The sequence below is a fragment of the Anomaloglossus baeobatrachus genome, unplaced genomic scaffold (assembly GCF_048569485.1).
Source record: "Anomaloglossus baeobatrachus isolate aAnoBae1 unplaced genomic scaffold, aAnoBae1.hap1 Scaffold_536, whole genome shotgun sequence".
NCBI lineage: Eukaryota > Metazoa > Chordata > Amphibia > Anura > Aromobatidae > Anomaloglossus > Anomaloglossus baeobatrachus.
The window spans coordinates 86,890-104,092 of NW_027444733.1; the positions used below are offsets into that span (position 1 = coordinate 86,890).

General features: G+C 49.8%; 6 non-coding genes and 2 pseudogenes across 6 annotated transcripts; all 8 read right to left on the reverse strand.

Moving 5' to 3' along the window:
- Nucleotides 1-1,033: 1,033 nt before the first annotated feature.
- Nucleotides 1,034-1,224, reverse strand: LOC142283417 (U2 spliceosomal RNA). Its single transcript, XR_012745074.1, has one exon. It is a non-coding gene; the product is annotated as a U2 spliceosomal RNA (small nuclear RNA).
- Nucleotides 1,225-2,611: 1,387 nt separating this feature from the next.
- Nucleotides 2,612-2,802, reverse strand: LOC142283418 (U2 spliceosomal RNA). Its single transcript, XR_012745075.1, has one exon. It is a non-coding gene; the product is annotated as a U2 spliceosomal RNA (small nuclear RNA).
- A 1,387-nt stretch (nt 2,803-4,189) lies between these two features.
- On the reverse strand, nt 4,190-4,380 carry LOC142283419 (U2 spliceosomal RNA). Its single transcript, XR_012745076.1, has one exon. It is a non-coding gene; the product is annotated as a U2 spliceosomal RNA (small nuclear RNA).
- A 1,387-nt stretch (nt 4,381-5,767) lies between these two features.
- On the reverse strand, nt 5,768-5,958 carry LOC142283420 (U2 spliceosomal RNA). The gene has a single exon (XR_012745077.1). It is a non-coding gene; the product is annotated as a U2 spliceosomal RNA (small nuclear RNA).
- A 1,387-nt stretch (nt 5,959-7,345) lies between these two features.
- LOC142283361 (U2 spliceosomal RNA) lies at nt 7,346-7,549 on the reverse strand (annotated as a pseudogene).
- Nucleotides 7,550-12,978: 5,429 nt separating this feature from the next.
- On the reverse strand, nt 12,979-13,082 carry LOC142283373 (U2 spliceosomal RNA; annotated as a pseudogene).
- Nucleotides 13,083-14,469: 1,387 nt separating this feature from the next.
- LOC142283367 (U2 spliceosomal RNA) lies at nt 14,470-14,665 on the reverse strand. The gene has a single exon (XR_012745032.1). It is a non-coding gene; the product is annotated as a U2 spliceosomal RNA (small nuclear RNA).
- A 2,184-nt stretch (nt 14,666-16,849) lies between these two features.
- On the reverse strand, nt 16,850-17,040 carry LOC142283288 (U2 spliceosomal RNA). The gene has a single exon (XR_012744962.1). It is a non-coding gene; the product is annotated as a U2 spliceosomal RNA (small nuclear RNA).
- Between the last annotated feature and the right edge of the window lie 163 nt (nt 17,041-17,203).

A 17,203-nucleotide genomic window follows, 5' to 3' on the forward strand; every position in this document is an offset into this window, starting at 1 on the left:
CCTAATCTTTTCCCTTTCCTTCCCAGCCCCCAAACCCTGCCCTCTGTACCTTTCTCACCACCCGCTTCCCTTCTCCTGTCATCCCCCTACCACCCGGGAAAAAAAGAGATTGCCCCCTCCTTCCACTAGCCCACCCTCCCACCCAAAGAACAACTTCTTCTGCGCAGCTTGTTTTCTAGGCAGCAGCGCTATTGTGATGTCATCGGGGGGCATTGTGACAAGCCGCCAGTGTTCCGTCTCTTCATGTTGTGCACAGTTCAAACGGAAAATACATCAACAGGCAGACTACAGAAAAGCTTACTATCAAAGGTTAGAGGGGGGCTTTCTCAGAGGGCTTTTTACAGTTTTTCTATTCCCAATTAGCCGTTTAAGTGTACTTATTGAAAGTAGTAATTCTTTCATAGGCCGCCCTTTCTTAGTATTTGACGTTCCTTATATTGCGGTATGAGGCTTCGCAGTAGGTTGCAAACATTCATCACCCATGACTGTCCCCAATTGAGCTCAGAAGCTCAATGTCTATCATGACCTCTCTTTTAGAATGTCCAAGAGCAAGCAAACTATTCCTCCAGGAGAGGGCGCCAACAGACTACTAAAGAGATCATCATTACTCAAAGAAAACCCCAAAAACCAATGCATGATAGGAATAAACAGGTAACTTTCTTTGGAGTGGAAGCGGAGAGATCGCACCAGATGCCAATTCTAGATGTTATCACACCTGTGGTCACTGCAGCAGCAGGTGAATCCACTTTGTCCAAAAGGGATCTATTCCATTCAATTGCAAATGATCTAGATAAGACAGAGAACTGCAGCACGGGGACATAGCCGAGTTGGTCAGGTTGAGTGGTGATGAGTTTGCTATTTGGATGAATAAAGAAAGTCAAAAGTGTGAAAGATAAAAAACAAAAGGAGGAAGTGTGAAAAGTGAATGGGCCAAATTGAGGTGCATATGAAGACGTATGCTTTCTTCCAATTCATTAAATCGGGCTAATATGAATCAGGTGAATTGAGTTCTGCTTTTGGAAACTGGGTTAAGAAGGGGTGCACCGTTCCTGGAGGTACTGCAATACCAGGTCAATGCGTGGAGTGGACAGAGCAAGCTCTTTTTCCATCTCCCTGTTCTAAAAATCCATTTAATATATGGTCCCCAGATAGGGGACGTATCAGATATTAAACTGATAAGAACAGATACTACACTTGATCTTAGCCAAAAGGCCGAGAAGCGATAACCAGAATTGGTTTGGGCCTCGAGTGGCACCCTGGCCTATGCCGGACACATCTTAGGGAGAGAGAGCGAGAGGGAGACAAACCCACGCCTACACAAGACATTTTGTCACCCAAGCCAACCCTTGAAAAGGCTGCTTTGCAGAGCCAAAACAAGAAGAATGGTGCGTTTTGCAGCCGCCGCCCACTGCAATGAATCTGAATAACTCCTCCTTTAGGGCGCAAGCAACTCCCCTCCCCCTTGCAGTCTTTCCAATTCACGATACAAAAAGACGGACAGGACAGGTTGCCTGACTTTCCGTCACTGCCACCCTTTGCCATCCTTACCCGTAGAAAGCCCTTTCATCATCCCCAAACCCTAATCTTTTCCCTTTCCTTCCCAGCCCCCAAACCCTGCCCTCTGTACCTTTCTCACCACCCGCTTCCCTTCTCCTGTCATCCCCCTACCACCCGGGAAAAAAAGAGATTGCCCCCTCCTTCCACTAGCCCACCCTCCCACCCAAAGAACAACTTCTTCTGCGCAGCTTGTTTTCTAGGCAGCAGCGCTATTGTGATGTCATCGGGGGGCATTGTGACAAGCCGCCAGTGTTCCGTCTCTTCATGTTGTGCACAGTTCAAACGGAAAATACATCAACAGGCAGACTACAGAAAAGCTTACTATCAAAGGTTAGAGGGGGGCTTTCTCAGAGGGCTTTTTACAGTTTTTCTATTCCCAATTAGCCGTTTAAGTGTACTTATTGAAAGTAGTAATTCTTTCATAGGCCGCCCTTTCTTAGTATTTGACGTTCCTTATATTGCGGTATGAGGCTTCGCAGTAGGTTGCAAACATTCATCACCCATGACTGTCCCCAATTGAGCTCAGAAGCTCAATGTCTATCATGACCTCTCTTTTAGAATGTCCAAGAGCAAGCAAACTATTCCTCCAGGAGAGGGCGCCAACAGACTACTAAAGAGATCATCATTACTCAAAGAAAACCCCAAAAACCAATGCATGATAGGAATAAACAGGTAACTTTCTTTGGAGTGGAAGCGGAGAGATCGCACCAGATGCCAATTCTAGATGTTATCACACCTGTGGTCACTGCAGCAGCAGGTGAATCCACTTTGTCCAAAAGGGATCTATTCCATTCAATTGCAAATGATCTAGATAAGACAGAGAACTGCAGCACGGGGACATAGCCGAGTTGGTCAGGTTGAGTGGTGATGAGTTTGCTATTTGGATGAATAAAGAAAGTCAAAAGTGTGAAAGATAAAAAACAAAAGGAGGAAGTGTGAAAAGTGAATGGGCCAAATTGAGGTGCATATGAAGACGTATGCTTTCTTCCAATTCATTAAATCGGGCTAATATGAATCAGGTGAATTGAGTTCTGCTTTTGGAAACTGGGTTAAGAAGGGGTGCACCGTTCCTGGAGGTACTGCAATACCAGGTCAATGCGTGGAGTGGACAGAGCAAGCTCTTTTTCCATCTCCCTGTTCTAAAAATCCATTTAATATATGGTCCCCAGATAGGGGACGTATCAGATATTAAACTGATAAGAACAGATACTACACTTGATCTTAGCCAAAAGGCCGAGAAGCGATAACCAGAATTGGTTTGGGCCTCGAGTGGCACCCTGGCCTATGCCGGACACATCTTAGGGAGAGAGAGCGAGAGGGAGACAAACCCACGCCTACACAAGACATTTTGTCACCCAAGCCAACCCTTGAAAAGGCTGCTTTGCAGAGCCAAAACAAGAAGAATGGTGCGTTTTGCAGCCGCCGCCCACTGCAATGAATCTGAATAACTCCTCCTTTAGGGCGCAAGCAACTCCCCTCCCCCTTGCAGTCTTTCCAATTCACGATACAAAAAGACGGACAGGACAGGTTGCCTGACTTTCCGTCACTGCCACCCTTTGCCATCCTTACCCGTAGAAAGCCCTTTCATCATCCCCAAACCCTAATCTTTTCCCTTTCCTTCCCAGCCCCCAAACCCTGCCCTCTGTACCTTTCTCACCACCCGCTTCCCTTCTCCTGTCATCCCCCTACCACCCGGGAAAAAAAGAGATTGCCCCCTCCTTCCACTAGCCCACCCTCCCACCCAAAGAACAACTTCTTCTGCGCAGCTTGTTTTCTAGGCAGCAGCGCTATTGTGATGTCATCGGGGGGCATTGTGACAAGCCGCCAGTGTTCCGTCTCTTCATGTTGTGCACAGTTCAAACGGAAAATACATCAACAGGCAGACTACAGAAAAGCTTACTATCAAAGGTTAGAGGGGGGCTTTCTCAGAGGGCTTTTTACAGTTTTTCTATTCCCAATTAGCCGTTTAAGTGTACTTATTGAAAGTAGTAATTCTTTCATAGGCCGCCCTTTCTTAGTATTTGACGTTCCTTATATTGCGGTATGAGGCTTCGCAGTAGGTTGCAAACATTCATCACCCATGACTGTCCCCAATTGAGCTCAGAAGCTCAATGTCTATCATGACCTCTCTTTTAGAATGTCCAAGAGCAAGCAAACTATTCCTCCAGGAGAGGGCGCCAACAGACTACTAAAGAGATCATCATTACTCAAAGAAAACCCCAAAAACCAATGCATGATAGGAATAAACAGGTAACTTTCTTTGGAGTGGAAGCGGAGAGATCGCACCAGATGCCAATTCTAGATGTTATCACACCTGTGGTCACTGCAGCAGCAGGTGAATCCACTTTGTCCAAAAGGGATCTATTCCATTCAATTGCAAATGATCTAGATAAGACAGAGAACTGCAGCACGGGGACATAGCCGAGTTGGTCAGGTTGAGTGGTGATGAGTTTGCTATTTGGATGAATAAAGAAAGTCAAAAGTGTGAAAGATAAAAAACAAAAGGAGGAAGTGTGAAAAGTGAATGGGCCAAATTGAGGTGCATATGAAGACGTATGCTTTCTTCCAATTCATTAAATCGGGCTAATATGAATCAGGTGAATTGAGTTCTGCTTTTGGAAACTGGGTTAAGAAGGGGTGCACCGTTCCTGGAGGTACTGCAATACCAGGTCAATGCGTGGAGTGGACAGAGCAAGCTCTTTTTCCATCTCCCTGTTCTAAAAATCCATTTAATATATGGTCCCCAGATAGGGGACGTATCAGATATTAAACTGATAAGAACAGATACTACACTTGATCTTAGCCAAAAGGCCGAGAAGCGATAACCAGAATTGGTTTGGGCCTCGAGTGGCACCCTGGCCTATGCCGGACACATCTTAGGGAGAGAGAGCGAGAGGGAGACAAACCCACGCCTACACAAGACATTTTGTCACCCAAGCCAACCCTTGAAAAGGCTGCTTTGCAGAGCCAAAACAAGAAGAATGGTGCGTTTTGCAGCCGCCGCCCACTGCAATGAATCTGAATAACTCCTCCTTTAGGGCGCAAGCAACTCCCCTCCCCCTTGCAGTCTTTCCAATTCACGATACAAAAAGACGGACAGGACAGGTTGCCTGACTTTCCGTCACTGCCACCCTTTGCCATCCTTACCCGTAGAAAGCCCTTTCATCATCCCCAAACCCTAATCTTTTCCCTTTCCTTCCCAGCCCCCAAACCCTGCCCTCTGTACCTTTCTCACCACCCGCTTCCCTTCTCCTGTCATCCCCCTACCACCCGGGAAAAAAAGAGATTGCCCCCTCCTTCCACTAGCCCACCCTCCCACCCAAAGAACAACTTCTTCTGCGCAGCTTGTTTTCTAGGCAGCAGCGCTATTGTGATGTCATCGGGGGGCATTGTGACAAGCCGCCAGTGTTCCGTCTCTTCATGTTGTGCACAGTTCAAACGGAAAATACATCAACAGGCAGACTACAGAAAAGCTTACTATCAAAGGTTAGAGGGGGGCTTTCTCAGAGGGCTTTTTACAGTTTTTCTATTCCCAATTAGCCGTTTAAGTGTACTTATTGAAAGTAGTAATTCTTTCATAGGCCGCCCTTTCTTAGTATTTGACGTTCCTTATATTGCGGTATGAGGCTTCGCAGTAGGTTGCAAACATTCATCACCCATGACTGTCCCCAATTGAGCTCAGAAGCTCAATGTCTATCATGACCTCTCTTTTAGAATGTCCAAGAGCAAGCAAACTATTCCTCCAGGAGAGGGCGCCAACAGACTACTAAAGAGATCATCATTACTCAAAGAAAACCCCAAAAACCAATGCATGATAGGAATAAACAGGTAACTTTCTTTGGAGTGGAAGCGGAGAGATCGCACCAGATGCCAATTCTAGATGTTATCACACCTGTGGTCACTGCAGCAGCAGGTGAATCCACTTTGTCCAAAAGGGATCTATTCCATTCAATTGCAAATGATCTAGATAAGACAGAGAACTGCAGCACGGGGACATAGCCGAGTTGGTCAGGTTGAGTGGTGATGAGTTTGCTATTTGGATGAATAAAGAAAGTCAAAAGTGTGAAAGATAAAAAACAAAAGGAGGAAGTGTGAAAAGTGAATGGGCCAAATTGAGGTGCATATGAAGACGTATGCTTTCTTCCAATTCATTAAATCGGGCTAATATGAATCAGGTGAATTGAGTTCTGCTTTTGGAAACTGGGTTAAGAAGGGGTGCACCGTTCCTGGAGGTACTGCAATACCAGGTCAATGCGTGGAGTGGACAGAGCAAGCTCTTTTTCCATCTCCCTGTTCTAAAAATCCATTTAATATATGGTCCCCAGATAGGGGACGTATCAGATATTAAACTGATAAGAACAGATACTACACTTGATCTTAGCCAAAAGGCCGAGAAGCGATAACCAGAATTGGTTTGGGCCTCGAGTGGCACCCTGGCCTATGCCGGACACATCTTAGGGAGAGAGAGCGAGAGGGAGACAAACCCACGCCTACACAAGACATTTTGTCACCCAAGCCAACCCTTGAAAAGGCTGCTTTGCAGAGCCAAAACAAGAAGAATGGTGCGTTTTGCAGCCGCCGCCCACTGCAATGAATCTGAATAACTCCTCCTTTAGGGCGCAAGCAACTCCCCTCCCCCTTGCAGTCTTTCCAATTCACGATACAAAAAGACGGACAGGACAGGTTGCCTGACTTTCCGTCACTGCCACCCTTTGCCATCCTTACCCGTAGAAAGCCCTTTCATCATCCCCAAACCCTAATCTTTTCCCTTTCCTTCCCAGCCCCCAAACCCTGCCCTCTGTACCTTTCTCACCACCCGCTTCCCTTCTCCTGTCATCCCCCTACCACCCGGGAAAAAAAGAGATTGCCCCCTCCTTCCACTAGCCCACCCTCCCACCCAAAGAACAACTTCTTCTGCGCAGCTTGTTTTCTAGGCAGCAGCGCTATTGTGATGTCATCGGGGGGCATTGTGACAAGCCGCCAGTGTTCCGTCTCTTCATGTTGTGCACAGTTCAAACGGAAAATACATCAACAGGCAGACTACAGAAAAGCTTACTATCAAAGGTTAGAGGGGGGCTTTCTCAGAGGGCTTTTTACAGTTTTTCTATTCCCAATTAGCCGTTTAAGTGTACTTATTGAAAGTAGTAATTCTTTCATAGGCCGCCCTTTCTTAGTATTTGACGTTCCTTATATTGCGGTATGAGGCTTCGCAGTAGGTTGCAAACATTCATCACCCATGACTGTCCCCAATTGAGCTCAGAAGCTCAATGTCTATCATGACCTCTCTTTTAGAATGTCCAAGAGCAAGCAAACTATTCCTCCAGGAGAGGGCGCCAACAGACTACTAAAGAGATCATCATTACTCAAAGAAAACCCCAAAAACCAATGCATGATAGGAATAAACAGGTAACTTTCTTTGGTGTGGAAGCGGAGAGATCGCACCAGATGCCAATTCTAGATGTTATCACACCTGTGGTCACTGCAGCAGCAGGTGAATCCACTTTGTCCAAAAGGGATCTATTCCATTCAATTGCAAATGATCTAGATAAGACAGAGAACTGCAGCACGGGGACATAGCCGAGTTGGTCAGGTTGAGTGGTGATGAGTTTGCTATTTGGATGAATAAAGAAAGTCAAAAGTGTGAAAGATAAAAAACAAAAGGAGGAAGTGTGAAAAGTGAATGGGCCAAATTGAGGTGCATATGAAGACGTATGCTTTCTTCCAATTCATTAAATCGGGCTAATATGAATCAGGTGAATTGAGTTCTGCTTTTGGAAACTGGGTTAAGAAGGGGTGCACCGTTCCTGGAGGTACTGCAATACCAGGTCAATGCGTGGAGTGGACAGAGCAAGCTCTTTTTCCATCTCCCTGTTCTAAAAATCCATTTAATATATGGTCCCCAGATAGGGGACGTATCAGATATTAAACTGATAAGAACAGATTTTTGATTTAACAGCATCTTTATTATCATGCACTACTCACAAAAAGGTAACAAACCGTGTACAGTGCCGCAGCCCCGTACACACAGAACTATACAATCCTTCTTACATAGCCATAGAGTACGACGCACTAAACTATACATCACACTCCTATGCTTATCCATAACACTCAAGCTGAAAGAAAAAGTTAGACAATAAATAACGACGAACCGGCGATTGGGGGATGGGGGTAGGGGAAAAGGGGGATAGGGTGGGGAAATCACAGGCCCGAAGCTTTATTGAAAGACGCACATAACGGGAAAAGGAGGGAGGGGGCATGGAAGAGGTCTAAACCTCCTCCTCGGCGCTGTCGTCCGGACTGTCCATGATGGAATAGTCTCTGAGCAGGCTGTGGATCAGCCTGCGGCAATCCTGGATAGACATCCTCTCCCTCTTCAAGATGAGCCGGTTCCTGGCGACCCAAATAGCGTCCTTAAAGCAGTTCATAAGGCGCCAAGCCTCCTGGATGGCTCCAACGGTGTGAGTCCCAGGGAAGAGTCCATAAAGTACGGAATGGTACGATAGGATCCCTCTGGGGACGGAGTTCCTCAGGTCATCCTCCAGGGCAACCAACAGGCGCTGTGCAAAACGGCAGTCCCAAAAGGCGTGCAGCGATGTTTCCTCCACGAAGGGGCACCTTGGGCAGTACCGGGTTTTGCACAGGTTCCGGGCGTGCATGAATGACCGGACGGGCAGTCCGCCCTGTATCGCCATCCATGACAAGTCCTTGTGCCCGTTGGTCAATCCAGCCGATGACACGTTTGTCCAAACAGTCTCCAGTGTGTCGTGATGAAGTCCTGGAATGTTCTCCATTTCGTCCTTGGCTCTGATGAGTTTGTGGATAGTCTTTGGCTTCCACAAATCAGGCTTGAGTCCCTCCAGTTGGTGTTCCCTCACAAACCGAACCACGTCTCCGTAGAACCATGGCGCCGTCCAGTTGTAGGGGAAGGAGCTGTCCCACTTGTCCCAGCCTAACCGTCTCCAAAGGGGGAGCAGGAAGAAGCGAGACATGGACCCACCCGCGGAACCTCTCTTGACTCGCAGAGTTCGGCGAACGCAGTCACATACGAAGGAGGATCGCAGGAGGGTGGGGATATCGGGTACGCCCTTCCCACCCTTGCGAGGATCCTTGTACATGATGCTCCGCTTTACTCTGTCCATCTTGGATCCCCAGACAAAACGAAACACCGTCCTGGTAATGGCCCTGCACACGGTGGCAAGGGGGGGCCAGGCCTGGGCCGTGTACTGCAGCACGGGCAGTACCTCGTTACGCAGGACCAGTGCTTTGCCCTCACAGGTGAGGCGTCTGAGGCTCCACAGACCGATCCGTTGGGTGATCTTGGTCAAGCGTTCCTCCCAGGACTTGAGGGCTGCTCCTTCCTTCCCGAACCAGACTCCAAGAACCTTGATGAAATCCGGCTGGATGCTGAAAGGGAAGGGGGCGGAAGAGGCCGGCTGCCAGTCCCCGAAGAGCATGGCTTCCGACTTCCCGCAGTTGACTTTGGCTCCCGAAGCCCTTCCGAAGGTCTCACAGGTCTGGACGAGGGTGTCGACTGAGCGCCGGTCCGCGCAGAAGACGGTCACGTCGTCCATGTAGAGCGAGCACTTGACCTCGAAGCGTTCTGGTCCTGGTGCGGTGATCCCTCTGATCTCTCCATTCCGCCGGATAGCCTCTGCAAAGAGTTCTATAACACAAACAAAGAGAAGAGGTGACAGAGGACAGCCTTGTCTGACCCCTGAGAGGACCGGGAAGGGGTCAGTCTTCCAGCCGTTCACCAACACCGAGCTGTGAATATCAAAATACATTAGTTGGACATACAAGCAAAACATGTTACCCAAACCTAACCTGTGCAGAGCTTTGCCCAGGAACTCATGGGAAACACGGTCGAAGGCCTTTTCCTGATCCAACGAGATCAGGGCTGCGTGCACCCGGCGGGCTTTGATGTACTCGACCGTGTCCCGCATGAGAGCCAGGCTGTCTGCGATGCGACGTCCGGGGATGCCGCAGGTCTGATCCGGGTGGATGATCCGTCCGATAACAGTCTTCAATCTCGTTGCCATCGTCTTGGCCAGGATCTTGTAGTCGACGTTCAGAAGGGTGATGGGACGCCAATTCTTCAGGTCGCACCTCTCTCCTTTACGCTTGTACAGGATCGTGACCATTCCTTCCCTCAGAGATGGAGGCATTCTGCCCTCCACCACCATCTCCTCATACAGCCCTAACAGGTCCGGACAGATTAGGTCTCCCAGCGCTACATAGAGCTCTGCTGGGAGGCCGTCACTGCCCGGTGTCCTGCCAGAACTAAAGGATTTGGCGGCCGAGAGCAGCTCGTCCACCGTCAGAGGAACATCCATGGCCGCCGCGTCTGCAGGGTCAAGATGGTTAGTGATACCTGACAGGAACTTATCGGCGGCCTCGGGGTCAGTAGTCTTGCGGGCGTAGAGTTCGCTGTAGAAGTCGCTGACGACCTTCATCACGTTCTCTTTCCCGCGTCGCATGTTTCCACTCTCGTCTCGTAGTTCATTCATGGGCGTGTGACCGGCGTGGAGTTTCCTGAAAAAGAACGAGTTACATTTCTCACCCTTCTCCAGGTTCTCCACTTTGGAACGGAAGACAATTCGCTCGGACTCCTCCTCGAAGTGCCTTTTCAGGCTCCTCTTAGTCTCCTCCAGCTCCTCTCTCACGTCCCAGCCGCATCGAAGAAGGTCCTGCAGGGAACGCAGCTCACGCTGGAGTCTCCTGAAGTCCCTCCTCTTCAGACACGCCTGTTGTTGACTCTTTGCCTGAAAGAAGAAACGGAACTCGAGTTTAACGTATTCCCACCAGTCGGAAACAGACTGGAAGACCGCCTTGTAGGCCCGCCACGTGGAGTAGGCAGCTCTAAGCTCCTCCAGAATCTCACCCTTTTCCAGCAGAGAGCAGTTCAGCTTCCAGGAGCCCGGGCCAATGGGGAAGCCATGGCCCAGCACACCTTGAAAGTGAATGGCTCTGTGGTCAGAGAAGAAGCAGGGGACCATCGAGTGCCCACTCCGCCCAACCGCCCGAGAGGTAAACACAAAGTCAATCCTGGAACGCAGCGAGCCGTCGGATCGGCACCATGAATAGTTCACGGATCCGTGTCCGATGGAGCCAACAACGTCCACAAGAGAGGCTTCGGTCACCATCTCAATGAGCAGTTTGGATGTGACGTCCAACTTGGCAGCCGTTCCAGAACTGCGTCCATCCTCCTCAATCGGGCAGTTGAAATCCCCGGCCATCACTACCGTCCTGGCGGTAGCGAGCTGAGGGCGCAGGGCTTGGAGGAGCTCCAGTCGATCGCTCTTCACAGGAGAAGCATACACATTGATGAACCTGACAGGTTCTCCCGCCCAGGTGCCATCCACGAGCAGTAACCTGCCGCAGACGATTTCCTGAACAGAGTCCAATGTGAAGGCGCTTCCCCTGATCAGCACGGCGACCCCCGCGGACCTACAGTCGCCCCCGCCAGACCAGTAGGATGGGCCATGGGTCCACTCCCTGGCCAGATGGTTGAAGGACCTAGAGGAGGGAAGGGAGCATTCCTGCAGGAAAAATACATCACTAGACTGAGTGTTAAGGAACGCAAAAATTGTCTGACGTCGGAACTTGTCTCTGATGCTCCTAACATTAATGGAAAAGATGTTAATGTTAGCAGTCATTGGAGGAAAGAGAAAGTTAGAGCAGGCGGTGTGCCTTAGTTACCACTCCGGTCGGGCGGTTCTTCCTCTTTGGCACCTGCTGGTAGGGGTATCTCCAGCAGACCCTCTTCTGCTAGCTGATCAAGCAGGGATGGTGCCTCAGTGGCTTCCGACTCCTCCATTTCTTCTTCGGCCACAAGGGACTCCACCATCTGCTCCAGCACGTCCGGTTCTGGGAGGAGGCCATCCTCCTCTTCCTGGGGTGGGTTAAGGTCCACAATGAACAGCTTGGAAGGTTCTGCGACAGGACTATCTTCCACCTTCCTTTTCCTTTGGCCTGTACCTGAGGAGACAAGAGCTGGAAAATCCTCCTCGGTGAAAAGTGCAAGAGTGCTGAGGCCCTCTGCTCTCATGGTCTGGGGAGGGAGAGTGGGCTTTGGGGGGGGGGTGAGGAGACCAACTGAGGAGTAGGGAAATGAGGTGGAGGTAGTGGAATCCTCAGTAGGGTTGGCCGGGGGGGGAGGGGTTTGGACAGGGGTGACAGGGGGGGGGACCAGGGAGGGGGCAACAGTTTTCTTACCCTTCTTTTCCCTGGACTCCGTGGCTGCTGGGGCATCGGCTGGAGCCACGGTCGCTGGGTTCTTGGCCGCCTTGTCCTTGGCCTCTGTGGCCTTGGTAGTAGCTGCCTTGGTCGACGAAGCTGTGACTACCCGATACTGGGTCGCCGCGGCAACCCTTGCCCAGGATTTCTCCCGCTGTGGGCAGTCCTTGTAAAGGTGGTCCGCCTGTCCACATAGGTTGCAAGTCTTCTTCTTTGGGCAGTCCTTGGAGCTGTGTCCTGTCACCCGGCAAACCCTGCAGGCGTCCTCCTTGCAGGTCTTCATCGAATGCCCTTTCCCGCCACATTTCCTGCAGTTGTGTGGCATGTCCGGGTAGTAGATGAGACCAAAGGAGTTTCCCAGAGAGAATGTCGGGGGCAGGTGCTGGAGACCATCCTCGGATGCTGGTTCCCTGTAGAGTCGAACGGTTACTGACCACTTACCCGTCCAGAATCCGTTGCCGTTAAGGATGTGGGATGGCTCCCTCACCACTGTGCAGAGACGTCCCAGGAACGTGGAGATGTCTCTTCCTGGGGTGTGCGGGTTCCGCATGGAGACCGTGATCCTCTTCTCATCCCTCTGTATAGGACAGGATCCTAAAAAAGAATGAAAAGGGGAGTCCGGCATCGCTGCGTTCATCGCCTCCCAGTATCTCCTGCAGGCATTCACCGTGGCAAAGGTTACCAGAAAAATGCCAGTCATGAAGGTCTGGACACTCAGGGTTTCCGCCCTGGAGAAGCCCTGATCCAGAATCATCTTCTTGCAGAACACGTCGCTGGACATGTCCGGCAACCTACCATCCACCGCCTTCAGCTTCAGGGCGACCGTCTGCCGCATCCAAGGCTCCAGGGTTGGAGCCTTTTCAGGCGGCGTCCGGGCTCCCTCCGGCCGGCTGGCGTCGGAGGTAGGGGCCTCTTGGGCCGAAGAAGCCTCTGGATGAGCCTTCCTGGAGGTCCCTGGGTCCTGAGCCTTCTTGGCTGCCTTCTTTGGCTTGCTTGCCATGGCTGGTTCCTGCTTGAGTTCCCGGAGCTGGATCTTGGATTCTTCTCCGGGTGTCTTCTCCCGCTGTGTTCCTCCTCGAAGTTCCTCTGGTCTCCCCAAGTCTTCTCCGAGCCTTCGTCTTCTTGCTTCTTTCTGCCAAGCTCTTCTTCCGTCCGATCTCCCTCTTTCGGTCTCGGCTGGGCTTCGGAGCTTGTCTCCCTGATCGTATCTCGTCAAGTGTAGCTAGCTCAGTTTGTTCTGATAAGAACAGATACTACACTTGATCTTAGCCAAAAGGCCGAGAAGCGATAACCAGAATTGGTTTGGGCCTCGAGTGGCACCCTGGCCTATGCCGGACACATCTTAGGGAGAGAGAGCGAGAGGGAGACAAACCCACGCCTACACAAGACATTTTGTCACCCAAGCCAACCCTTGAAAAGGCTGCTTTGCAGAGCCAAAACAAGAAGAATGGTGCGTTTTGCAGCCGCCGCCCACTGCAATGAATCTGAATAACTCCTCCTTTAGGGCGCAAGCAACTCCCCTCCCCCTTGCAGTCTTTCCAATTCACGATACAAAAAGACGGACAGGACAGGTTGCCTGACTTTCCGTCACTGCCACCCTTTGCCATCCTTACCCGTAGAAAGCCCTTTCATCATCCCCAAACCCTAATCTTTTCCCTTTCCTTCCCAGCCCCCAAACCCTGCCCTCTGTACCTTTCTCACCACCCGCTTCCCTTCTCCTGTCATCCCCCTACCACCCGGGAAAAAAAGAGATTGCCCCCTCCTTCCACTAGCCCACCCTCCCACCCAAAGAACAACTTCTTCTGCGCAGCTTGTTTTCTAGGCAGCAGCGCTATTGTGATGTCATCGGGGGGCATTGTGACAAGCCGCCAGTGTTCCGTCTCTTCATGTTGTGCACAGTTCAAACGGAAAATACATCAACAGGCAGACTACAGAAAAGCTTACTATCAAAGGTTAGAGGGGGGCTTTCTCAGAGGGCTTTTTACAGTTTTTCTATTCCCAATTAGCCGTTTAAGTGTACTTATTGAAAGTAGTAATTCTTTCATAGGCCGCCCTTTCTTAGTATTTGACGTTCCTTATATTGCGGTATGAGGCTTCGCAGTAGGTTGCAAACATTCATCACCCATGACTGTCCCCAATTGAGCTCAGAAGCTCAATGTCTATCATGACCTCTCTTTTAGAATGTCCAAGAGCAAGCAAACTATTCCTCCAGGAGAGGGCGCCAACAGACTACTAAAGAGATCATCATTACTCAAAGAAAACCCCAAAAACCAATGCATGATAGGAATAAACAGGTAACTTTCTTTGGAGTGGAAGCGGAGAGATCGCACCAGATGCCAATTCTAGATGTTATCACACCTGTGGTCACTGCAGCAGCAGGTGAATCCACTTTGTCCAAAAGGGATCTATTCCATTCAATTGCAAATGATCTAGATAAGACAGAGAACTGCAGCACGGGGACATAGCCGAGTTGGTCAGGTTGAGTGGTGATGAGTTTGCTATTTGGATGAATAAAGAAAGTCAAAAGTGTGAAAGATAAAAAACAAAAGGAGGAAGTGTGAAAAGTGAATGGGCCAAATTGAGGTGCATATGAAGACGTATGCTTTCTTCCAATTCATTAAATCGGGCTAATATGAATCAGGTGAATTGAGTTCTGCTTTTGGAAACTGGGTTAAGAAGGGGTGCACCGTTCCTGGAGGTACTGCAATACCAGGTCAATGCGTGGAGTGGACAGAGCAAGCTCTTTTTCCATCTCCCTGTTCTAAAAATCCATTTAATATATGGTCCCCAGATAGGGGACGTATCAGATATTAAACTGATAAGAACAGATTTTGATTTAATGAAGCTTTCCAAAGCACCACAAAAAATGCATGACCGAAGTCACACCAAAAACAGTGCAAAGGCTAGGATTCGTGTGGACCCCACCGTGAGGAGAGGGTCCCCAAAAATCAACCCCGTCCCTCCGAGCCAGAAGGCCACAGCAAGGGTCAGGGATCTTCGGTGCTCCCCCAAGCCGAAGCCTGGTTGAGCCTTGTCGTTGCTCCCAGCGTCCACCCAGGCATCTTACCCAAGTGGAGTAGAGAGCTACTAGTTGTTGGTTTCGCAGCCGAAACTGCCCGGACCGTCAACCGGTGTTGGTTTTTCAGCCCAAGGCTAACCGGACCTCCAACCGGGTGTTGGTTTCTCAGCCGAAGCTGACCCAGACCTCCAACCGGGTGTTGGTTTCTCAGCCGAAGCTGACCCGGACCTCCAACCGGGTGTTAGTTTCTCAGCCCAAAGCTGACCAGACCTCCGACCGGGATTATAAAAATTCCCTTCCTAGCCAGAAGGCCGGGATAGGGTAATATGCTCAAAAAGTATGAAAAGGCAAGGTACGGTGTGCTACAGAGCCCAAGGCTTGCCGGGGTCCCAAGCCAGCAAGCTCAGACTCACTCCAGGGTCGTCAGTCCTGGGGCACGTTGTACCATAGCCCCCCATCCTTACTCAGTCTAATAGCCTCGATCCTGGTAGGGCCATGTTTTCCACTAGATGAATATACTATCCACCCAGAGTACTAGCAAGCGCAACCTTCCAGTGTGCATTGTATCATTGTACTAAGGTGGCCTGGAGCTTAAACCACCTCTTCGAACAACACTACACTTGATCTTAGCCAAAAGGCCGAGAAGCGATAACCAGAATTGGTTTGGGCCTCGAGTGGCACCCTGGCCTATGCCGGACACATCTTAGGGAGAGAGAGCGAGAGGGAGACAAACCCACGCCTACACAAGACATTTTGTCACCCAAGCCAACCCTTGAAAAGGCTGCTTTGCAGAGCCAAAACAAGAAGAATGGTGCGTTTTGCAGCCGCCGCCCACTGCAATGAATCTGAATAACTCCTCCTTTAGGGCGCAAGCAACTCCCCTCCCCCTTGCAGTCTTTCCAATTCACGATACAAAAAGACGGACAGGACAGGTTGCCTGACTTTCCGTCACTGCCACCCTTTGCCATCCTTACCCGTAGAAAGCCCTTTCATCATCCCCAAACCCTAATCTTTTCCCTTTCCTTCCCAGCCCCCAAACCCTGCCCTCTGTACCTTTCTCACCACCCGCTTCCCTTCTCCTGTCATCCCCCTACCACCCGGGAAAAAAAGAGATTGCCCCCTCCTTCCACTAGCCCACCCTCCCACCCAAAGAACAACTTCTTCTGCGCAGCTTGTTTTCTAGGCAGCAGCGCTATTGTGATGTCATCGGGGGGCATTGTGACAAGCCGCCAGTGTTCCGTCTCTTCATGTTGTGCACAGTTCAAACGGAAAATACATCAACAGGCAGACTACAGAAAAGCTTACTATCAAAGGTTAGAGGGGGGCTTTCTCAGAGGGCTTTTTACAGTTTTTCTATTCCCAATTAGCCGTTTAAGTGTACTTATTGAAAGTAGTAATTCTTTCATAGGCCGCCCTTTCTTAGTATTTGACGTTCCTTATATTGCGGTATGAGGCTTCGCAGTAGGTTGCAAACATTCATCACCCATGACTGTCCCCAATTGAGCTCAGAAGCTCAATGTCTATCATGACCTCTCTTTTAGAATGTCCAAGAGCAAGCAAACTATTCCTCCAGGAGAGGGCGCCAACAGACTACTAAAGAGATCATCATTACTCAAAGAAAACCCCAAAAACCAATGCATGATAGGAATAAACAGGTAACTTTCTTTGGAGTGGAAGCGGAGAGATCGCACCAGATGCCAATTCTAGATGTTATCACACCTGTGGTCACTGCAGCAGCAGGTGAATCCACTTTGTCCAAAAGGGATCTATTCCATTCAATTGCAAATGATCTAGATAAGACAGAGAACTGCAGCACGGGGACATAGCCGAGTTGGTCAGGTTGAGTGGTGATGAGTTTGCTATTTGGATGAATAAAGAAAGTCAAAAGTGTGAAAGATAAAAAACAAAAGGAGGAAGTGTGAAAAGTGAATGGGCCAAATTGAGGTGCATATGAAGACGTATGCTTTCTTCCAATTCATTAAATCGGGCTAATATGAATCAGGTGAATTGAGTTCTGCTTTTGGAAACTGGGTTAAGAAGGGGTGCACCGTTCCTGGAGGTACTGCAATACCAGGTCAATGCGTGGAGTGGACAGAGCAAGCTCTTTTTCCATCTCCCTGTTCTAAAAATCCATTTAATATATGGTCCCCAGATAGGGGACGTATCAGATATTAAACTGATAAGAACAGATACTACACTTGATCTTAGCCAAAAGGCCGAGAAGCGATAACCAGAATTGGTTTGGGCCTCGAGTGGCACCCTGGCCTATGCCGGACACATCTTAGGGAGAGAGAGCGAGAGGGAGACAAACCCACGCCTACACAAGACATTTTGTCACCCAAGCCAACCCTTGAAAAGGCTGCTTTGCAGAGCCAAAACAAGAAGAATGGT